The sequence below is a fragment of the Lepus europaeus genome, unplaced genomic scaffold (assembly GCF_033115175.1).
Source record: "Lepus europaeus isolate LE1 unplaced genomic scaffold, mLepTim1.pri SCAFFOLD_28, whole genome shotgun sequence".
Classification (NCBI taxonomy): domain Eukaryota; kingdom Metazoa; phylum Chordata; class Mammalia; order Lagomorpha; family Leporidae; genus Lepus; species Lepus europaeus.
The window spans coordinates 7,268,991-7,284,822 of record NW_026909158.1 but is presented as its reverse complement, the minus strand read 5'-3'; positions in this window follow the sequence as shown (position 1 = coordinate 7,284,822).

Below are 15,832 nucleotides of genomic sequence, written 5' to 3'. Positions count from 1 at the left end.
CGATGGACTTTATTGTTTTGAATATTTTTATCAGGGAATTTTTAATATTGTACCATAGAAACACTAATTGGTTCATCATGGGGACACCAGCTCTACACATTCTTATTTTCTAAGGAGAAAGCTCGAGGAACTGTGGCAAACAAACATGATATTTCTGTTTCTATCGTTGACATTTTATGCACTTGCCTAACGAAAAGACTTTGCTTTTCTCCAAAACTATTTTTACTGTGATTTTCTCGGTCCATTGCATACGAATTCCACACCAGTTTGTCAGGATATGACTGGATGAAACCGGAAATATCCGGTTCTGTTTTGGCTAACTGAATCCGAAATATTGTGAAAGACTCTGTGTTTGTGTCTTCTGGATATTATCGATGGACTTTATTGTTTTGAATGCTTTTTTCTCAGGGAACATTTAATTTTGTGCTTTTAATCACTAATTGGTTCCACATGGAGGCACCAGCTCTACACATGTGTATTTTCTAAGGAGAAAGCTAGAGGAACTGTGGCAAACAAACATGATATTTCTGTTAGTATCGATCACATTATATGCACTTGCCTAACGAAAAGACTTTGCTTTTCTCCAAAACCATTTGTACTGAGATTTTCTCGGTCCATTGCATACGAATTCCACACAACTTTTCCGGATATTACTGGATGAAACCAGAAATATCCGGTTGTGTTTTGGCTAACTCAATCCGAAATATTGTGAAAGCCTCTGTGTTTGTGTTTTCTGGATATTATCGATGGACTTTATTGTTTTGAATATTTTTATCAGGGAACACATAATTTTGTACCGTTGAAATACTAATTGGTTCATCATGTGGACACCAGCTCTACACATTCTTATTTTCTAAGGAGAAAGCTCGAGGAACTGCGGCAAACAAACATGATATTTCTGTTTGTATAGATGACATTTTATGCACTTGCCTAACCAAAAGACTTTGCTTTTCTCCAATCCATTTGTACTGTGATTTTCTCGGTCCATTGCATACGAATTCCACACCAGTTTGTCTGGATATGACTGGATGAAACCACAAATGTCCGGTTTTGTTTTGGCTACGCGATCCCAGATATTGCTACAGCTTCTGTGTTTGTGTATTCCTCATATATCCACGGACTTTATTGCTTTGAAGTTTTTTTTATCAGGGAACATTTAATTTTGTGCTGCAAAATACTAATTGGTTCCACAGGGAGACACCAGTTCTACACATTCGTATTTTCTAAGGAGAAAGCTAGAGGAACTGCGGCAAACAAACATGATATATCTCTTTGTACAGATTAAATTTTATGCACTTGCCTAACGAAAAGGCTTTGCTTTTCTCCATAACCATTTTTACTGTGATTTTCTCGGTCCATTGCATACGAATTCCACACCAGTTTGTCCGGATATGACTGGATGAAACCGGAAATATCCGGTTTTGTTTTGGCCAACTCAATCCCAGATATTTTTACAGCATCTGTGTTTGTGTTTTCGTGATATTATCCATTGATTTTATTGGTTTGAAATTTTTTTTATCTTGGAACATTTAACTTTGTGATGCGAAACACTAATTGTTTCCACATGGAGACACCAGCTCTACACATTCGTATTTTCTAGGGAGAAAGCTAGAGGAACTGCGGCAAACAAACATGATATTTCTGTTAGTATAGATGACATTTTATGCACTTGCCTAATGAAAAGACTTTGCTTTTCTCTGAAACCATTTTTACTGTGATATTCTCGGTCCATTGCATACGAATTCCACACCACTTTCAGGATATTACTGGATGAAACCAGAAATATCTGGTTGTGTTTTGGCTAACTCAATCTGAAATATTGTGAAAGCCTCTGTGTGTGTTTTTTCTGGATATTATCGATGGACATTATTGTTTTGAATATTTTTATCAGGGAACATTTAATTTTATACCGTTGAAACACTAATTGGTTCATCATGGGGACACCAGCTCTACACATTCGTATTTTTAGGGAGAAAGCTAGAGGAACTGTGGCAGACAAACATGATATTTCTGTTTGTATGGATGACATTTTATGCACTTGCCTAATTAAAAGCCTTTGCTTTTCTCCAAAACCATTTTTACTGTGATTTTCTTGGTCCATTGCATATGAATTCCAAACCACTTTGTCCGCATATGACTGCATGAAACCTGAAATATCTGGTTGTGTTTTGGCTAACTCAATCCAAAATATTGTGAAAGCCTCTGTGTTTGTGTTTTCTGGATATTATCGATGGACTTTATTGTTTTGAATGTTTTTTCTCAGGGAACATTTAATTTATTTATTTTTTTTTATTTTTGACAGGCAGAGTGGACAGTGAGAGAGAGAGAGACAGAGAGAAAGGTCTTCCTTTGCCGTTGGTTCACCCTCTAATGGCCGCCGCGGTAGTGCTCTGCGGCCCGTGCACCACGCTGTTCCGATGGCAGGAGCCAGGTGCTTCTCCTGGTCTCCCATGGGGTGCAGAGCCCAAACACTTGGGCCATCCTCCACTGCACTCCCTGGCCACAGCAGTGAGCTGTCCTGGAAGAGGGGCAACCGGGACAGGATTGGTGCCCCGACCGGGACTAGAACCCAGTGTGCCGGCGCCGCAAGGCAGAGGATTAGCCTGTTGAGCCACGGCGACAGCCAGGGAACACTTAAATTTGTGCTTTTAATCACTAATTGGTTCCACATGGAGACACAAGCTCTACACATTCATATTTTCTAGGGAGAAAGCTAGAGGAACTGTGGCAAACAAACATGATATTTCTGTTTGTACAGATTACATTTTATGCACTTGCCTAACGAAAAGACTTTGCTTTTCTCCAATCCATTTGTACTGTGATTTTCTCGGTCCATTGCATACGAATTCCACACCAGTTTGTCTGGATATGACTGGATGAAACCACAAATATCCGGTTTTGTTTTGGCTAACGCGATCCCAGATATTGCTACAGCCTCTGTGTTTGTGTATTCCTCATATATCCACGGACTTTATTGCTTTGAAGTTTTTTTATCAGGGAACATTTAATTTTGTGCTGCCAAATACTAATTGGTTCCACAGGGAGACACCAGTTCTACACATTCGTATTTTCTAAGGAGAAAGCTAGAGGAACTGCGGCAAACAAACATGATATATCTCTTTGTACAGATTAAATTTTATGCACTTGCCTAACGAAAAGGCTTTGCTTTTCTCCATAACCATTTTTACTGTGATTTTCTCGGTCCATTGCATACGAATTCCACACCAGTTTGTCCGGATATGACTGGATGAAACCGGAAATATCCGGTTTTGTTTTGGCCAACTCAATCCCAGATATTTTTACAGCATCTGTGTTTGTGTTTTCGTGATATTATCCATTGATTTTATTGGTATGAAAGTTTTTTTATCTTGGAACATTTAACTTTGTGATGCGAAACACTAATTGTTTCCACATGGAGACACCAGCTCTACACATTCGTATTTTCTAGGGAGAAAGCTAGAGGAACTGCGGCAAACAAACATGATATTTCTGTTAGTATAGATGACATTTTATGCACTTGCCTAATGAAAAGACTTTGCTTTTCTCTGAAACCATTTTTACTGTGATATTCTCGGTCCATTGCATACGAATTCCACACCACTTTCAGGATATTACTGGATGAAACCAGAAATATCTGGTTGTGTTTTGGCTAACTCAATCTGAAATATTGTGAAAGCCTCTGTGTGTGTTTTTTCTGGATATTATCGATGGACTTTATTGTTTTGAATATTTTTATCAGGGAACATTTAATTTTATACCGTTGAAACACTAATTGGTTCATCATGGGGACACCAGCTCTACACATTCGTATTTTTAGGGAGAAAGCTAGAGGAACTGCGGCAGTCAAACATGATATTTCTGTTTGTATTGATGACATTTTATGCACTTGCCTAATTAAAAGCCTTTGCTTTTCTCCAAAACCATTTTTACTGTGATTTTCTTGGTCCATTGCATACGAATTCCAAACCACTTTGTCCGCATATGACTGCATGAAACCTGAAATATCCGGTTGTGTTTTGGCTAACTCAATCCAAAATATTGTGAAAGCCTCTGTGTTTGTGTTTTCTGGATATTATCGATGGACTTTATTGTTTTGAATGTTTTTTCTCAGGGAACATTTAATTTATTTATTTTTTTTTTATTTTTGACAGGCAGAGTGGACAGTGAGAGAGAGAGAGACAGAGAGAAAGGTCTTCCTTTGCCGTTGGTTCACCCTCTAATGGCCGCCGCGGTAGTGCTCTGCGGCCCGTGCACCACGCTGTTCCGATGGCAGGAGCCAGGTGCTTCTCCTGGTCTCCCATGGGGTGCAGAGCCCAAACACTTGGGCCATCCTCCACTGCACTCCCTGGCCACAGCAGAGAGCTGTATGGAAGAGGGGCAACTGGGACAGGATTGGTGCCCCGACCGGGACTAGAACCCAGTGTGCCGGCGCCGCAAGGCAGAGGATTAGCCTGTTGAGCCACGGCGACAGCCAGAGGACACTTAAATTTGTGCTTTTAATCACTAATTGGTTCCACATGGAGACACAAGCTCTACACATTCATATTTTCTAAGGAGAAAGCTAGAGGAACTGTGGCAAACAAACATGATATTTCTGTTTGTATAGATGACATTTTATGCACTTGCCTAATGAAACGACTTTGCTTTTCTAAAAACCATTTGTACTGTGATTTTCTCGGTCCATTGTATACGAATTCCACACCACTTTGTCCGGATATGACTGGATGAAACCGGAAATATCCGGTTATATTTTGGCTAACTAAACCCCAGATATTGCTACAGCCTCTGAGTTTGTGTTTTCCTGATATTATCCACGGACTTTATTGGTTTGAATGTTTTTTTATCAAGGAACATTTAATTTTGTTGCGAAACTCTAATTGTTTCCATATGGAGACACTAGCTCTACACATTCGTATTTTCTAGGGAGAAAGCTAGAGGAACTGTGGCAAACAAACATGATATTTCTGTTTGTATAGATGACATTTTATGCACTTGCCCAATGGAAAGACTTTGCTTTTCTCCAAAACCATTTTTACTGCGATTTTCCCGGTCCATTGCATGCGAATTCCACACCAGTTTCTCCAGATATGACTGGATGAAACCGGAAATATCCGTTTTTTTTTGGCTAATTACACCCCAGATATTGCTGCAGCCTCTGTGTTTGTGTTTTCCTGATATTATTCACGGACTTTATTGGTTTGAATGTTTTTTATCAGGGAACATTTAATTTTGTGCTTGGATACAGTAATTGGTTCCACATGGAGACACCAGCGTACATATTCGTATTTTCTAGGGAGAAATCTAGTGGAACTGCGGCAAGAAACATGATATTTTGTTAGTATCGATGACATTTTATGCAGTTGCCCAATGAAAAGACTTTGCTTTTCTCCAAAACCATTTGTACTGTGATTTTCTCAGTCCATTGCATATGAATTCCACACCAGTTTGTACAGATATGACTGGATGAAACCGGAAATATCCGGTTTTGTTCTGGCTAACTCAATCCCAGATATTGCTACAGCCTCTGTGTTTGTGTTTTCTGGATATTATCCATGGATTTTATTGTTTTGAACGTTTTTTATTGGGGAACATTTTATTTTGAGCTTGTATACAGTAATTGGTTCCACATAGAGACTGCAGCTCTTTATACTCGTATTTCCTAGGGAGAAAGCTAGAGGAACTGTGACAAACAAACATGATATTTCTGTTTGTATAGATGACTTTTTATCTACTTCTCTAACGAAAAGACTTTGCTTTTCTACAATGCATTTTTACTGTGATTTTCTCGGTCCATTACATAAGAATTCCACACGACTTTGTCCGCAGATGACTGGATGAAACCAGAAATATCCGGTTGTGTTTTGGCTAACTCATTCCGAAATATTGTGAAAGCCTCTGTGTTTGTGTTTTCTGGATATTATCGATGGACTTCATTGGTTTGAATGTTTTTTTATCAGGGAACATTTAATTTTGTGCTTTTAATCACTAATTGGTTACACATGGAGACACAAGCTCTACACATTCGTATTTTCTAGGGAGAAAGCTAGAGGAACTGTGGCAAACAAACATGATATTTCTGTTTGTACAGATTACATTTTATGCACTTGCCTAATGAAATGACTTTGCTTTTCTACAAAACCATTTGTACTGTGATTTTCTTGGTCCATTGCATATGAATTCCACAGCACTTTGTCCGGATATGACAGGATGAAACCGGAAATATCCGTTTTTTTTCTGGCTAACTCAATCCCAGATATTGCTACAGCATCTATGTTTCTGTTTTCTGGATATTATCCATGGATTTTATTGTTTTCAATGTTTTTTTATATCGGGGAATATTTTATTTTGAGCTTGTATAAAGTAATTGGTTCCACATAGAGACAGCAGCTCTACATACTCGTATTTTCTAGGAAGAAAGCTAGAGGAACTGCGGCAAACAAACATGATATTTCTGTTTGTATAGATGACATTTTATGCACTTGCCTAACGAAAAGACTTTGCTTTTCTCCAAAACCATTTTTACTGTGATATTCTGGGTCGATTGCATACGAATTCCAAACCACTTTTTCCGCATATGACTGCATGAAACCAGAAATATCCGGTTGTGTTTTGGCTAATTAATCCAAAATATTGTGAAAGCCTCTGTGTTTGTGTTTTCTGGATATTATCGATGGACTTTATTGTTTTGAATGTTTTTTCTCAGGGAACATTTAATTTTTTTATTTTTTTTTATTTTTGATAGCCATGTGGACAGTGAGAGAGAGAGAGACAGAGAGAAAGGTCTTCCTTTGCCGTTGGTTCACCCTCTAATGGCCGCCGCGGTAGTGCTCTGCGGCCCGTGCACCACGCTGTTCCGATGGCAGGAGCCAGGTGCTTCTCCTGGTCTCCCATGGGGTGCAGAGCCCAAACACTTGGGCCATCCTCCACTGCACTCCCTGGCCACAGCAGAGAGCTGTCCTGGAAGAGGGGCAACCGGGACAGGATTGGTGCCCCGACCGGGACTAGAACCCAGTGTGCCGGCGCCGCAAGGCAGAGGATTAGCCTGTTGAGCCACGGCGACAGCCAGGGAACACTTAAATTTGTGCTTTTAATCACTAATTGGTTCCACATGGAGACACAAGCTCTACACATTCGTATTTTCTAAGGAGAAAGCTAGAGGAACTGTGGCAAACAAACATGATATTTCTGTTTGTATAGATGACATTTTATGCACTTGCCTAATGAAACGAATTTGCTTTTCTAAAAACCATTTGTACTGTGAATTTCTCGGTCCATTGTATCCAAATTCCACACCACTTTGTCCAGATATGACTGGATGAAACCTGAAATATCCGGTTTTGTTTTGGCTAACTAAACCCCAGATATTGCTACAGCCTCTGTGTTTGTGTTTTCCTGATATTATCCACAGACTTTATTGGTTTGAATGTTTTTTTATAAGGGAACATTTTATTTTAGGCTTGGATACAGTAATTGGTTCCATATGGAGACACTAGCTCTACACATTCGTATTTTCTAGGGAGAAAGCTAGAGGAACTGCGGCAAACAAACATGATATTTCTGTTTGTATAGATGACATTTTATGCACTTGCCCAATGGAAAGTCTTTGCTTTTCTCCAAAGCCATTTTTACTGCGATTTTCCCGGTCCATTGCATGCGAATTCCACACCAGTTTCTCCGGATATGACTGGATGAAACCGGAAATATCCTTTTTTTTTTTTTTGGCTAATTACACCCCAGATATTGCTGCAGCCTCTGTGTTTGTGTTTTCCTGATATTATTCACGGACTTTATTGGTTTGAATGTTTTTTATTCGGGAACATTTAATTTTGTGCTTGGATACAGTAATTGGTTCCACATGGAGACACCAGCTTACATATTCGTATTTTCTAGGGAGAAAATTAGTGGAACTGCAGCAAGAAACATGATATTTCTGTTAGTATCGATGACATTTTATGCAGTTGCCCAATGAAAAGACTTTGCTTTTCTCCAAAACCATTTGTACTGTGATTTTCTCAGTCCATTGCATATGAATTCCACACCAGTTTGTACGGATATGACTGGATGAAACCGGAAATATCCAGTTTTGTTCTGGCTAACTCAATCCCAGATATTGCTACAGCCTCTGTGTTTGTGTTTTCTGGATATTATCCATGGATTTTATTGTTTTGAACGTTTTTTATTGGGGAACATTTTATTTTGAGCTTGTATACAGTAATTGGTTCCACATAGAGACTGCAGCTCTTTATACTCGTATTTTCTAGGGAGAAAGCTAGAGGAACTGTGGCAAACAAACATGATATTTCTGTTTGTATAGATGACTTTTTATCTACTTCTCTAACAAAAAGACTTTGCTTTTCTACAATGCATTTTTACTGTGATTTTCTCGGTCCATTGCATATGAATTCCACAGAAGTTTGTCTGGTTATGACTGGATGAAACCAGAAATATCCAGTTGTGTTTTGGCTAACTCAATCCGAAATATTGTGAAAGCCTCTGTGTTTGTGTTTTCTGGATATTATCGATGGACTTTATTGTTTTGAATGTTTTTTATGGGGCAACATTTTATTTTGAGCTTAGATACAGTAATTGGTTCCACATTGAGACACCCGCTCTACACATTCGTATTTTCTAATGAGAAAGCTAGAGGAACTGTGGCAAACAAACATGATATTTCATATTGTCTAGATGACATTTTATGTTCTTGCATAAAGAAAAGACTTTGCTTTTCTACAAAACAATTTTTACTGTGATTTTTTTGTTCATTGCATTTGAATTCCAAACCACTTTGTCCGGATATGACTGGATGAAACCCCAAATATCCGGTTGTGTTTTGGCTAACTCAATCAGAAATATTGCCACAGCCTCTGTGTTTGTGTTTTTCTGATATTATTGATGGACTTTATTTTTTTGAATATATTTATCAGGGAACATTAATTTTGTACCATTGAAACACTAATTGGTTCATCATGTGGACACCAGCTCCAGACATTCGTACTTTCTAGGGAGAAAGCTAGAGGAACTGCGGCAAACAAACATGATATTTCTGTTTCTTAGATGACCTTTAATGCACTTGCCTAACGAAAAGACTTTGGTTTTCTCCAAAACCATTTTTACTGTGATTTTCTCGGTCAAATGGATACGAATTCCACACCAGTTTCTCCGGATGTGACTGGATGAAACCGAAAATATCCGGTTTTGTTTTGGCTAATTCAATCCCAGATATTGCTACAGCCTCTGTGTTTGATTTTTCTGGATATTATTAATAGACATTATTGTTTTGAATATTTTTTTTTCGGGGCACATTTTATTTTGAGCTTGGATACAGTAATTGGTTACATAGAGACACCAGCTCACATATTCGTATTTTCTAGAGAGAAAGCTAGAGGAACTGCGGTAAACAAACATGATATTTCGGTTTGTATAGGTGACATTATATGCACTTGCCTAACGAAAGACTTTGCTTTTCTCCAAAACCATTTTTACTGTGATTTTCTCAGACCATTGCATATGAATTCCACACCAGTTTGGCCTGATATGACTATATGAAACCGGAAATATCCGTTTTTTTTTTCTGGCTAACTCAATCCCATATATTGCTACAGCATCTGTGTTTGTGTTTTCTGGATATTATCCACGGATTTTATTGTTTTCATTGTTTTTTATCGGGGAACATTTTATTTTGAGCTTGGATACAGTGATTGGTTCCACATGGAGACCCCAGCTCTACATATTCGTATTTTCTAGGGAGAAAGCTAGAGGAACTGTGGCAAACAAACATGATATTTCTGTTTGTATAGATGACATTTTATGCACATGCCTAACGAAAAGACTTTGCTTTTCTCCAAAACCATTTTTACTGTGATTTTCTCGGTCCATTGCATGGGAATACCATACCACTTTTTACGGATATGACTGGATGAAACCAGAAATACCAGTTATTGTGTTGGCTAACTCAATGCGAAATGTTGTGAAAGATTCTGTTTTTGTTTTTTCGGATATTATCAATGGACTTGAATGTTTTGAATGTTTTTATCAGGGAACATCTAATTTTTACCGTTGAAGCACTAATTGGTTCATCATGGGAACACCAGCTCTACACATTCGTATTTTCTAGAGAGAAAGCTAGAGGAACTGCGGCAAACAAACATGATATTTCTGTTTGTTAGATGACCTTTTATGCACTTGCCTAACGAAAAGACTTTGCTTTTCTCCAATCGATTTTTACTGTGATTTTCTCATTCCATTGCATGTGAATTCCATAGAAGTTTGTCCGGAGATGACTGGAGGAAACCGGAAATATCTGGTTTTGTTTTAGCTAACTCAATTCCAGTTATTGCTACAGCCTCTGTGTTTGTTTTTTCTGCATATTATTAATGAACTTTCTTATTTTGAATGTTTTTTATCAGGGAACATTTTATTTTGAGCTGGATACAGTAATTGGTTTCACATGGAGGTCCAGCTCTACACATTCCTATTTTCTAGTTAGAGAGCTAGAGGAACTGTGGCAAACAAACCTGACACTTCTGTTTGTCTAGATGACATTTTATACACTGGCCTAACGAAAAGATTTTGCTTTTCTCCAAAACCATTTTTACTATGATTTTCTTGGTCCATTGCATACGAATTCCAAACCACTTTGTCCGGATATGACTGGATGAACCAGAAATATCCGGTTGTGTTTTGGCTAACTCAATCCGAAATATTGTGAAGCCTCTGTGTTTGTGTTTTCCGTATATTATCGATGGACTTTATTGTTTTGAATATTTTTATCAGGGAATTTTTAATATTGTACCATAGAAACACTAATTGGTTCATCATGGGGACACCAGCTCTACACATTCTTATTTTCTAAGGAGAAAGCTCGAGGAACTGTGGCAAACAAACATGATATTTCTGTTTCTATCGTTGACATTTTATGCACTTGCCTAACGAAAAGACTTTGCTTTTCTCCAAAACTATTTTTACTGTGATTTTCTCGGTCCATTGCATACGAATTCCACACCAGTTTGTCAGGATATGACTGGATGAAACCGGAAATATCCGGTTCTGTTTTGGCTAACTGAATCCGAAATATTGTGAAAGACTCTGTGTTTGTGTCTTCTGGATATTATCGATGGACTTTATTGTTTTGAATGCTTTTTTCTCAGGGAACATTTAATTTTGTGCTTTTAATCACTAATTGGTTCCACATGGAGGCACCAGCTCTACACATGTGTATTTTCTAAGGAGAAAGCTAGAGGAACTGTGGCAAACAAACATGATATTTCTGTTAGTATCAATCACATTATATGCACTTGCCTAACGAAAAGACTTTGCTTTTCTCCAAAACCATTTGTACTGAGATTTTCTCGGTCCATTGCATACGAATTCCACACAACTTTTCCGGATATTACTGGATGAAACCAGAAATATCCGGTTGTGTTTTGGCTAACTCAATCCGAAATATTGTGAAAGCCTCTGTGTTTGTGTTTTCTGGATATTATCGATGGACTTTATTGTTTTGAATATTTTTATCAGGGAACACATAATTTTGTACGGTTGAAATACTAATTGGTTCATCATGGGGACACCAGCTCTACACATTCTTATTTTCTAAGGAGAAAGCTCGAGGAACTGCGGCAAACAAACATGATATTTCTGTTTGTATAGATGACATTTTATGCACTTGCCTAACCAAAAGACTTTGCTTTTCTCCAATCCATTTGTACTGTGATTTTCTCGGTCCATTGCATACGAATTCCACACCAGTTTGTCTGGATATGACTGGATGAAACCACAAATGTCCGGTTTTGTTTTGGCTACGCGATCCCAGATATTGCTACAGCTTCTGTGTTTGTGTATTCCTCATATATCCACGGACTTTATTGCTTTGAAGTTTTTTTTATCAGGGAACATTTAATTTTGTGCTGCAAAATACTAATTGGTTCCACAGGGAGACACCAGTTCTACACATTCGTATTTTCTAAGGAGAAAGCTAGAGGAACTGCGGCAAACAAACATGATATATCTCTTTGTACAGATTAAATTTTATGCACTTGCCTAACGAAAAGGCTTTGCTTTTCTCCATAACCATTTTTACTGTGATTTTCTCGGTCCATTGCATACGAATTCCACACCAGTTTGTCCGGATATGACTGGATGAAACCGGAAATATCCGGTTTTGTTTTGGCCAACTCAATCCCAGATATTTTTACAGCATCTGTGTTTGTGTTTTCGTGATATTATCCATTGATTTTATTGGTTTGAAATTTTTTTTATCTTGGAACATTTAACTTTGTGATGCGAAACACTAATTGTTTCCACATGGAGACACCAGCTCTACACATTCGTATTTTCTAGGGAGAAAGCTAGAGGAACTGCGGCAAACAAACATGATATTTCTGTTAGTATAGATGACATTTTATGCACTTGCCTAATGAAAAGACTTTGCTTTTCTCTGAAACCATTTTTACTGTGATATTCTCGGTCCATTGCATACGAATTCCACACCACTTTCAGGATATTACTGGATGAAACCAGAAATATCTGGTTGTGTTTTGGCTAACTCAATCTGAAATATTGTGAAAGCCTCTGTGTGTGTTTTTTCTGGATATTATCGATGGACATTATTGTTTTGAATATTTTTATCAGGGAACATTTAATTTTATACCGTTGAAACACTAATTGGTTCATCATGGGGACACCAGCTCTACACATTCGTATTTTTAGGGAGAAAGCTAGAGGAACTGTGGCAGACAAACATGATATTTCTGTTTGTATGGATGACATTTTATGCACTTGCCTAATTAAAAGCCTTTGCTTTTCTCCAAAACCATTTTTACTGTGATTTTCTTGGTCCATTGCATATGAATTCCAAACCACTTTGTCCGCATATGACTGCATGAAACCTGAAATATCTGGTTGTGTTTTGGCTAACTCAATCCAAAATATTGTGAAAGCCTCTGTGTTTGTGTTTTCTGGATATTATCGATGGACTTTATTGTTTTGAATGTTTTTTCTCAGGGAACATTTAATTTATTTATTTTTTTTATTTTTGACAGGCAGAGTGGACAGTGAGAGAGAGAGAGACAGAGAGAAAGGTCTTCCTTTGCCGTTGGTTCACCCTCTAATGGCCGCCGCGGTAGTGCTCTGCGGCCCGTGCACCACGCTGTTCCGATGGCAGGAGCCAGGTGCTTCTCCTGGTCTCCCATGGGGTGCAGAGCCCAAACACTTGGGCCATCCTCCACTGCACTCCCTGGCCACAGCAGTGAGCTGTCCTGGAAGAGGGGCAACCGGGACAGGATTGGTGCCCCGACCGGGACTAGAACCCAGTGTGCCGGCGCCGCAAGGCAGAGGATTAGCCTGTTGAGCCATGGCGACAGCCAGGGAACACTTAAATTTGTGCTTTTAATCACTAATTGGTTCCACATGGAGACACAAGCTCTACACATTCATATTTTCTAAGGAGAAAGCTAGAGGAACTGTGGCAAACAAACATGATATTTCTGTTTGTACAGATTACATTTTATGCACTTGCCTAACGAAAAGACTTTGCTTTTCTCCAATCCATTTGTACTGTGATTTTCTCGGTCCATTGCATACGAATTCCACACCAGTTTGTCTGGATATGACTGGATGAAACCACAAATATCCGGTTTTGTTTTGGCTAACGCGATCCCAGATATTGCTACAGCCTCTGTGTTTGTGTATTCCTCATATATCCACGGACTTTATTGCTTTGAAGTTTTTTTATCAGGGAACATTTAATTTTGTGCTGCAAAATACTAATTGGTTCCACAGGGAGACACCAGTTCTACACATTCGTATTTTCTAAGGAGAAAGCTAGAGGAACTGCGGCAAACAAACATGATATATCTCTTTGTACAGATTAAATTTTATGCACTTGCCTAACGAAAAGGCTTTGCTTTTCTCCATAACCATTTTTACTGTGATTTTCTCGGTCCATTGCATACGAATTCCACACCAGTTTGTCCGGATATGACTGGATGAAACCGGAAATATCCGGTTTTGTTTTGGCCAACTCAATCCCAGATATTTTTACAGCATCTGTGTTTGTGTTTTCGTGATATTATCCATTGATTTTATTGGTTTGAAATTTTTTTTATCTTGGAACATTTAACTTTGTGATGCGAAACACTAATTGTTTCCACATGGAGACACCAGCTCTACACATTCGTATTTTCTAGGGAGAAAGCTAGAGGAACTGCGGCAAACAAACATGATATTTCTGTTAGTATAGATGACATTTTATGCACTTGCCTAATGAAAAGACTTTGCTTTTCTCTGAAACCATTTTTACTGTGATATTCTCGGTCCATTGCATACGAATTCCACACCACTTTCAGGATATTACTGGATGAAACCAGAAATATCTGGTTGTGTTTTGGCTAACTCAATCTGAAATATTGTGAAAGCCTCTGTGTGTGTTTTTTCTGGATATTATCGATGGACATTATTGTTTTGAATATTTTTATCAGGGAACATTTAATTTTATACCGTTGAAACACTAATTGGTTCATCATGGGGACACCAGCTCTACACATTCGTATTTTTAGGGAGAAAGCTAGAGGAACTGTGGCAGACAAACATGATATTTCTGTTTGTATGGATGACATTTTATGCACTTGCCTAATTAAAAGCCTTTGCTTTTCTCCAAAACCATTTTTACTGTGATTTTCTTGGTCCATTGCATATGAATTCCAAACCACTTTGTCCGCATATGACTGCATGAAACCTGAAATATCCGGTTGTGTTTTGGCTAACTCAATCCAAAATATTGTGAAAGCCTCTGTGTTTGTGTTTTCTGGATATTATCGATGGACTTTATTGTTTTGAATGTTTTTTCTCAGGGAACATTTAATTTATTTATTTTTTTTTTATTTTTGACAGGCAGAGTGGACAGTGAGAGAGAGAGAGACAGAGAGAAAGGTCTTCCTTTGCCGTTGGTTCACCCTCTAATGGCCGCCGCGGTAGTGCTCTGCGGCCCGTGCACCACGCTGTTCCGATGGCAGGAGCCAGGTGCTTCTCCTGGTCTCCCATGGGGTGCAGAGCCCAAACACTTGGGCCATCCTCCACTGCACTCCCTGGCCACAGCAGTGAGCTGTCCTGGAAGAGGGGCAACCGGGACAGGATTGGTGCCCCGACCGGGACTAGAACCCAGTGTGCCGGCGCCGCAAGGCAGAGGATTAGCCTGTTGAGCCACGGCGACAGCCTGGGAACACTTAAATTTGTGCTTTTAATCACTAATTGGTTCCACATGGAGACACAAGCTCTACACATTCATATTTTCTAGGGAGAAAGCTAGAGGAACTGTGGCAAACAAACATGATATTTCTGTTTGTACAGATTACATTTTATGCACTTGCCTAACGAAAAGACTTTGCTTTTCTCCAATCCATTTGTACTGTGATTTTCTCGGTCCATTGCATACGAATTCCACACCAGTTTGTCTGGATATGACTGGATGAAACCACAAATATCCGGTTTTGTTTTGGCTAACGCGATCCCAGATATTGCTACAGCCTCTGTGTTTGTGTATTCCTCATATATCCACGGACTTTATTGCTTTGAAGTTTTTTTATCAGGGAACATTTAATTTTGTGCTGCAAAATACTAATTGCTTCCACAGGGAGACACCAGTTCTACACATTCGTATTTTCTAAGGAGAAAGCTAGAGGAACTGCGGCAAACAAACATGATATATCTGTTTGTACAGATTAAATTTTATGCACTTGCCTAACGAAAAGGCTTTGCTTTTCTCCATAACCATTTTTACTGTGATTTTCTCGGTCCATTGCATACGAATTCCACACCAGTTTGTCCGGATATGACT